This window comes from Tursiops truncatus, chromosome 5 (assembly GCF_011762595.2).
Source record: "Tursiops truncatus isolate mTurTru1 chromosome 5, mTurTru1.mat.Y, whole genome shotgun sequence".
Taxonomy (NCBI): Eukaryota; Metazoa; Chordata; class Mammalia; order Artiodactyla; family Delphinidae; genus Tursiops; species Tursiops truncatus.
Genome location: NC_047038.1, coordinates 87,893,797 through 87,903,176, shown reverse-complemented (window position 1 = coordinate 87,903,176; position 9,380 = coordinate 87,893,797).

The following is a 9,380-nucleotide window of genomic DNA, read 5'->3' as shown; positions in this document are numbered from 1 at the left end:
AGAGCCTGTGCTCTGCAACAAGAGAAGCCACCACAGTGAGAAGGCTGTGCACCACAATGAAGAGTATCCCCCGCTCGCCACAACTAGAGAAAGCCCACGCACAGCAATGAAGACCCAATGCAGCCAAAAAAAAAAAAAAAAACCTCAGCAAAAAAAAGAAAAAAATTTAAGAAATTGACATGCTTATTCTAAAATATATATGAAGTTCAAAAGATTAAGAATAACCCAAACAGTTTTTAAAAAGAAATTAACCTACATGATTTTAAGAGTTATTATAACACTACAGTAAACAAGATAGCGTACTATTTGTATCAAGATGGACAAATAGATCAATGCAACAGAATATAGAGCCTGGAAATATACCCACACCCAAGATGCAAAGCAATCCATGAAGGAAAGACAGTCTTTTGATAAATGGTGCTGGAACAATTGGATACCCACATGCAAAATAATGAACCTTGACTGTTACCTCATATAGTATGCATATTTATCTTGAAATAGACCATAGAACTAAATGCAAGAGCTAAAATTATAAAACTTCTAAAATCTCAATTACCTTAGGTTTGATAAAGATTTCTTATATACAACACAAAAAGCATAGTATCTAAAAGAATAAAATCAGTAAATTGGCCCCAAAATTTAAAACTTTCACTCTTCAAAAGATGCTCTTAATACAATGAAAAGGCAAGCCACAGACGGGGGGAAAATTTCCTAGCAATTTCATTCCTGGGTTTATACCTAAGAGTCTAGATTATAAATGACCACATACAAGAATGGTCATGGCAGCTTTACTCATAATACCTTCAAACGGGAAATAATCCAAATACCCATCAATGGAAGAATGGATAAATATATACATGATCTACTAATTTTACTCTTGGAATTGCATCTTAAGGAAACAATGAAGAATAGGCAATGTCTTGATAGAGGCTGCTCCATCAATCTATATTCAGGAATGAAGATAACCTGGTACAGGGCCATATTGGTTTGTAGCCTGAGAAACTAATCTTTGATGTTATAATCCACCGAGATTTTGAGGCTATTAACATAGCATAATTTAGCCTAAACTGATTTATATACAGAAATTGGTACCTAGAAATGCAGCGCTACCCTAACAAAAACCTAAGCTATGTGACATTGGTTCAGGGACCAGCCTGTGCGTGGTGAGGAAGCTTTGTTAATGGAGTCTGGAAAGATGACAATCTATGCATTGGTAAAACATTTGGTAAAACTGTTGCATGCATTAACTTGGAAGACAGTTAATGTGTTGAGTGATCTTTGGAATTCTGCATAGAGGTTGGTAAACAAAATTAGTGGTACTCCTTCCTTCCTATATATTACAAGACAGAGAATAATTGGTTTAAGGGAAAAAAGTAAATTTGCAATCAGAGATGAGAGGGAATAGAATTGAAAGATTCATTTATTTCTCTTCCCCAAACGTAAAGGGCAAAACTAAGAGGGCATTTGACCTACAAAAGGACAAATAAAATTCACCTCACTCCAAGGACCAAATCAAATATGACCATAATGTCCTTTGTTAAAATTTTTGAATTAATTAAGATGGAGTCCTTTCATTTGGATGAAATAGCTCATGGATAAGAGATTAAAGGCATGAATCTACCCCACCTCCAAGAAACCTGATTAGCTCAAGTCGCCTGTAATTAAGTTTAGAGAAAGAGGCATGTCTTGAAAAGAATTGCAGATGAGTCTATAGGCACATGAAGCTGTTAGAATCAAGTAAATTAAATAGCCTTATTCTGAGAGTATTGTGTTAGTTGAGACTAAATACGATTGTAGCTGTTCTTGACTAAAAATTACCATTGGGGTCCTGGGTATTCCATGTAGAGAAAGTAGGCTGAGAAAGCTATTTAGTCCCAAGGAGAACATACTCCAATGTCCTCTTCAATTGTGGCTAAGAAGGATACTGGGGAAAGGAAATCTTTCCAGAGAGTAGAGCCAAGAGCCACGGAGGATGACAGACTGCGAGCTTATTCTCTGGGAACAGAAGAGGGGTTTAATCAAGGAGTATTCTTTATCCTCAGAGTAGGGGTGGTTCTTGAAACAATGACTCAATGTGATTTCAGAATTGCTTCATGCCTCTCATTATTTCCCTTTCTTCCTGAAAGGAAATATTTGTTGTAATGAGCCTCGCTGTCTTCCATCATTGAATTGTGGGTGTGAATTGCGGGGTCTCTTGAGAAAGAGAAACCATACTCAGACCTGACATAGTAAAGACAATCACAAAATTGTTTACTTTCATCTTGATGCTACTCCTGGACTTTTGGATTTTTCTCCTCTGGGAGAGAAATGAGTACATTTTGTGTGCAGTAGGAAGGGAAGCAAATATTTGTGAATAAGTTTGGAGACTGTGCTAGATTGTATTTTGTACTATTCTTCATTGGCTGTCTTTCCAATGTGGGAGGATTATACATCCCTCCCAGATGACCTAAACTTGGTCATGTGGCTTGCTTGGGATGATGAAACATAAGCAGAAGATTTAATAGCCATCAATGGTTCTCTTGTGCTCTCTTTTCCCTCTGCCATGAATTCAGCTATATCCAGATGGAAGTACTCCATCAACCTGGGTCTTGGTGCAAAGATGACATGGAGTAGAGCTCCAGCCAACAATGGACTTGTTGCAGAAATCAGAAATAAAACTTTGTTCTTATAAGCCTATACGTTTTTGAAGCTTTTGTTACCTCAACATAATTTTGCCCAAGCTGACCAATATGGCTTTTCTCTCCCTCTTGGAGTTTTGCCAAACATACTGACCTTTTGAAAGATGTCCTTGAGCATTTATTTGAGATGTGAGTTTCTAATGTAGTCTCACCCCTACCAAACAGGTGTTTCAGCTGTTGGTTGGGAGCATGAGTCACTCTATTGTGTCACAAGAATAAGTGCCAACATGTCATGTTGGGGGAACTAGACTTGCTTTCTCGTGTTCCTGTGAGATCACTGAAGTTGGGGAGAGACCTGTGGAAGCTGAGCTCAGCGGGTTTCCACTTGGGCTTGGGATCAGGATGTATTCCTGGGGAACTGCACAAGAGAGAAAACCCTGCTTTAAGAGATGAGAAGGACCATAGGCATAATGCCTATGCTTGTTTTGAACTGGAAAACTGAAGTCACTCTCATGGTGTCACAGACACTCACAAGGCTTGAGTCCCTAAGAGGAATCGAGGAAGCCTGTATCGCAGAGCTAGTTCCCCATTTATTGGTTTCTAAACTCCCATTAAAAGTATATATTTATCATTCTCAGTCAGATAGCCTTTGTGGAGTCCATTGGCCTTTCATTGCAGTGAGACTTAGAGTGTAACTGACCTAAAAGATCTCAGAACTTTTATCCAGAAAAGAAACAAAAACAACTTTGCTTGTCTGATTAAATTGGGAGGAGGGTTGGATTCCTGAGAAATCTGTTTTATAGAATATTTCTGAAGTGAAAACTTGTACTTTACGAAGCATATTATTGAAGTGAATTGTTATAATAATAACACCCATGGTTTAGTGGTTGGGGGCGGGGGTGGAGCGAGAGATCCTGGAGCCACACTGCTCAGGTCAGCTCGACCACTTATGAGCTATGTGATTGACTCAGAATGGGCTCCTGGAAACAGGCCCCAAAGCAGAGATTTCCCTGTAGGAGGCTGGTCCGGGGTGGTGCTCTGGGCATCACCACTTGTGAGGGAGTGAGGGGAAGAGAGGTGAGTGGAAGTAAATGTTGGACTATGATGTAGTTGCACAAGAGGCCTCAGCTTGTCCCCATGGGGAGCTCTAGAACTGGAATGGCCTTTCAGAAATGCCCTGAATTGAGGTAAGGGACATTGGATGTGAGTTGTCCCTGAAGATGGGAATAATCTTGGATGAAAGCAGCTCCCTGTAGCCAAAGGAAGTTTCTGGGGAGGGGTTCACCTGTGACTGTCAGCAGCCAGCACACCTAGAATGAGAGCCTGGGCCCTGAAGGAGAGCTGGGAAGTGTATCGCAGCGCTGCACTTACCGCGGGCAATCCCTAACTTCTCCAGCCCTTGGTTTCTACGACTACAAAATGGGAGAAATAACAGTACTTCTCTCACTGGGTTGTTATGAGAACAAATTAATATTCGTAAAGCATCTGGAGCATTGCCTACCACACAGTGAGGCTACATATATGATTGTTAAATAATTAATTGTCCAGTGGAGGTTGTCAGGGACTACGGTTTAACAAATAGTTAGGGAAGTTTTATAATTAGTCTATTAACTGTTTCTATGAGGATGGTCACCCTGAAAGTACTTTGATATGTTTGAAATCAGTTAATTCTGAAATAGTTTAGAAGTTCTGCATGAAAATCTTAAGCGTTAATTTGCTAGGAATCTACATGTTAGCAATCATGCAAATATAAAATTTATCTCAGGCTTTAGTCAAATGATTACAGATTTTGATTTGCTGGAATATTAATCAAAGAAGTATTATTTCTGACAGGAGCTGTACTAAATATTTTACGTATCTTAACATCTTTTCTTATGCCTCATTCCAACCACCTTAAGAGATAGATACTATACTGTTATTACTTCTAATTACAGATGGGAAACTGAGACTCAGAAGGTTTTGCAAGGCTGGAATTCAAAGCTGACTCCAAAGCCTCGATGCTTAACCACTGTACTCCACTTCCGTCCCTATAAGTCACCCACATTCTCAGCTGTTCTAAGAAGTCTTTGAAATATGTTCGATCTCTTAAGGATTGCAATAAAAAAAAAGTAGCCTGCCAGTAACTCAACAGCATCATTTTGCAGCTTCTTAATGGAAGACTCAAGCCTCCCATCTCAGATAGTAAATAATTAATATCTTGAAATGTTAAACCTAACTTGTTTTCATAATGAAGATGTCAGCTTGCATGGTATTCTAGAAGCACTCTATAAAAAGACACTTTTTGTATTAAATTGCATATTTAGTATGAGGATATGTATCATGGCATCAAAAACATACTCAGCACTTTTCTAATTACAGCTGCTAATCACAGTCTCACCCTTCAAAAAGCTGCTCCCTTAAAAACAGCTTATATATAGTCACTAATCCACTAAGTCATAGTTACTTGTGGCTCTGCCCAAAGTTAGCAATTGTGTCTGCCAGCTGAGAAACCTAATCAATAATTGAAGCTCCACTGTGGCTAATGCTCAACTGATGCACCCCCTTGATAATTCTCTCACTGAGTCTCAACGTTTGAAATAACCTGACTAAGCTCAATTTTTACCAGGCCAGCCTGACATTCAAGGTCGGGTGAAATAGGGTAAAAGAAGACAACAGCACTGCAGATGCTGGAGAATGGCTTGTTTTCAAAACAGAAGATATCACCATGCTTCTGCTCCTTTCAACACCCATTCTTTCCACCCTTTGACACCAATCCTGATTTGTTTAGATAGTAGACTGAGATACCCCAACCCCAACCTAGCCCCAGAAGATGCTGATCAAATTCCTTTTAGACAGTGGTTGATCTAAACGTGGGGAGTAATTCAGATCTACCCAACGAGACACAGGGGAAGTCTGCTGGGCAGAGCTCCCTTTCCCAAATGTGACGGCGAAGGCTGGCTAAGAGAAAGCCCTTAGCCTGTCTACCTGCTTCTTCCTGCTTTGATATGATGACTGAAAGTACAACAGTTCTCTTGTGAATATGAATGAAACAACAAAGAGAATCGCAAGAGATGCCAGCCGTGACAGCATCTAGACACTGAACAAAAGCCAGAAGCTGCCTAACCCCAGACTATTTAAGCCAAAGTTAAAATTTTTCAGTTCTTCCAAATACATTGCTGACATACTGTGTTCCCACACTTCTCTCAACCTTTTCTCTCTCACTCCTACTTCCCAACATTCTTTCAGCCTCCTTTTATGATGTCAAGGTTAATCTCATTTGCATGTGTTTCTCTAACATTTTTTGATGTCCCATGTTATTTCTATGGGTTGGTTCTGAAGGTTGAAACCAATAAATAGTGTTTCCATTATTATGACTATGGTTAATATTCTAATGTTAGCATGATGGCTATCTTTTTTAGAATAATATTTAATAAGAAAATAATAATAACAACAAACAAAGCTATGGGGAGTATTCCCCTCTATGATTTACACGGAAGGAAGTCCACAGAATCCACAAATCTCGTCTCAGCTCAGGGCACTGCGGACATTCTGCAAAGCACAGAGTTAGGCCCTTAGCCAGGGCCTATACAGGTCCAATACGTTCAGACATTTGGTATGATGGCTGTGTTAATATTCTAGTAGAGCCAAGTAGTGGGGTATAATTACAAATTCAATATAATTACTTACACCTGAGCCACTCATAGGCGAATGTCAAGTTCAAGTAAATTCTCTTTTCTTCCATTCCATCAAGAGTTCAAAACAAGTCTACTACATATTTGGAGTATTTACTGCTCATACAGTATTTATTTTTCCTGAAGTTTCTGATTGCTTTTGTTTTCTATTTGGGAAAATAAACACATGCCTTCTTCACCATATCCCCAATATCTTCCAGATTCTTATTCTAAGAATCTAGTGTATTCTTTTCTTTGATGTCTTCTAACTTCTATTCCAATTGGGACTGGTTTCTTAATTTTTAGACCATGACTTTCTTGTGCAACTTTTCTCCTTCCAAAACTTTCTAATTGCCCTTTTTTTTTTCAAGGCCTTTATCTTACACTCAAGTTTTCCAAGTTTCCAGTCATTTTAACCATTCCATGGAGTAGTTTTTTAATGTTCTCTCCCAAAGCCCTCTGTCCTCTCTCATTAGTTTTGATTGGTCTCTAGGCCTGATGTAGATCTGTTATTCTGTGACTTGACTATTCAGTAAGGTTGGATCAATTGCTTTTTGTGACCTTGACTCTTTGTCTCAGTTAAATCCCTCACAGCGAGGTACCTTCTTAAGTAATTTTCTAGAAGCAGGTGAACAGAAGATAAACTGTTTGGAATTTGATGATTTCTAAATATTTTATTCTGCCTTACATGGGCTAGTTGGGTCAAAAATTTTCGGTTTAAAATTATTTTCCTCCAGAGTTCTTAAAAAACATTGCACTAATGTCTTCTAGCCTCCAATTTTGCTGTTGAAAAGCAAAATTGCTGTTGAAAAGAAACTTGGTTTTTATTTCTCTGTATGTGGCCTCTTTTTCTGGACAATTTAAAGATATTCTTTTATTCTTGTGTTCTGAAATTTTTATTCTTGGTAATCTGAAAGCCAACAGTGCTATGCACATATATTTTAAATTATTTATTCAGAGTTGTTCAGATTTGTATATGAAGATATGTAACAACCTTCATTTCTGAGAAATTTTATTATACATTGGTACCCTATACATTTGACTATTTTTCTTTTATTTTTGATTCTATATTTTGAAATATCTCACAAGCTTTATCTTCCAACTATTCTTTAATTCTTTTAAGATTTGGAATGATATTTTAAATTTCCAAGTGTTACCTTTCATTCTTTGATTATTCTATTTTAAATGATCCTGTTCAAATTTTGTACAGGTGTTTTCTCAAATGTAAAACAAATTACAATGATTTTTCTCAAGTTATCTCCCAGTATTTGAAATGCTTCTTTTCATAGGATTGATCTTTTCTAGTAATCTCAGTCTTTCTCAGTAACGCTTAAAGGATTTCTTCAAACATATTGTGATTCTTATTGTCTATACATATCTACAGGGTGCTTTATGTCTGTGGGTGAATCTTGTTGACCCTCAGGCCTTGCCTGAGTGTACAGAAAGATAATTATTCATTAATGTCAGATGAGGAGAGTTTTTTAACAGGAGCTCCCAATTTTTCCCAAGGCAATTTGTTCTGTTATCTTAGAGAAAAACCCTCTGATTTTTTTTTCAACTTAACGATAAGAGCTTTGTATTAGGCTTATTAGCAAGCAGAGGCGGGAAAGGGGATATATATATATATATATATATATATATATATATACACACACACACACACACACACACACACACACACACACAGAGACACACACACAAAACCTGTTAATATCCATTCTCAGCCCTCCACTTCCCATTCCCATCCTTGGTCCTACCTGCAACATCGGAGTCTGAGCCTTGCTGAGATTCTCCTGGCTGTCCATCTATGACCTTAGTGCAGGCTGCTTCACACGTGTTCTAGGCTGCAGCTTCCTACGCTCTGCTTCAGCATCCAAACTTGCATTTACCTTTCATCATTAGAATTTTGTGGGAGTTTCTGGTCTACCTGTGCTACCTTCCATATATATTTTTTTATTCCTTTACAATCACTTTAATGGCATTTTAGAGAGGAGAAGTCTTAGTTCACTAATACGCACAAACGTCAGTTTTACATTAAAATAAAATGATCCTGGAAGCAAGACAGGGAGTATATATTTTCAACAGGCAAACCTAGAGGAAGAGGCACCAGTGGGAGGCTAGTTCACTAATCCAAGTAACAGATGATGGAGTCTAAACTAATGTAGTGGCCATGAAGATATTTATAAAAAGTTAATTATTTAGATCTACTAAGGAGATAAAACAGAAATAGTGATTCACTGAATGAATGAAATGAGGAAGAGGCAGGAATTACGGATGACATTTAGGTCTCCGGCTTGAGCAGCTATGTGGCTGATGGCAACACCTGTTGACACAGAGAACAAGAAAGAGTATGTTCTGGTGAAATAGGTGGATGGTTCAATTGGGGTATGTTAACACGTGTTACTTAAAGACAAATATTCCAAAATCAGTTGCATATATAAGTGAGAAGCTCAGGAGAGCAATCTGGGCTGAAAGTGCAGATTTGGTAGTTATCCACACGCAGATGCTATTTACTGCTTACCAATGGTTCTTTTTCCTCCCTCCTATTTGCTCCCCCGACCCTCCCCCCTCCCCCCCACCACCATTCTCTGATTATAAATTAAGACTGAACTGAAATTTCCTAGAGGGTTGTAAATATTACATGGAACCCTGGGGAGTCTGTGTCATGTATCTTCTGTGGAGCACCATTCCAGGATTTTAATTTGAGTAATTTTTAATAAGTGCTTATATTTAGTTCTATTGCTTGGAGAATTGATGAAATACATCAGTATCATATAAAGAGTCAAGAAAAATGGCATTTTTCTATTTCACTAACTTTATAAAAGAAGAATAACAATACCATCTTCTCAATAAACCATTTCATTGATCTTAGTGGACATACTTTTTCTTGCTTTGAACCCTTGCATGATAGTACTTCATTAAGACTTGAATAGCTATCCTTACAATTTCTTATTTTACATAATTTGAACATCTATTTTATCCTCCTGCCTAGAGTGATGAAAAGCAGTCAGAGGTAGGGACTTGGACTTATATTTGTATTCCCACCAGCACCCAAAGACGTAAAGTAACAGGTGTTTAATAATTATTTGAAGAGTTGAACAGAAGCACTTGA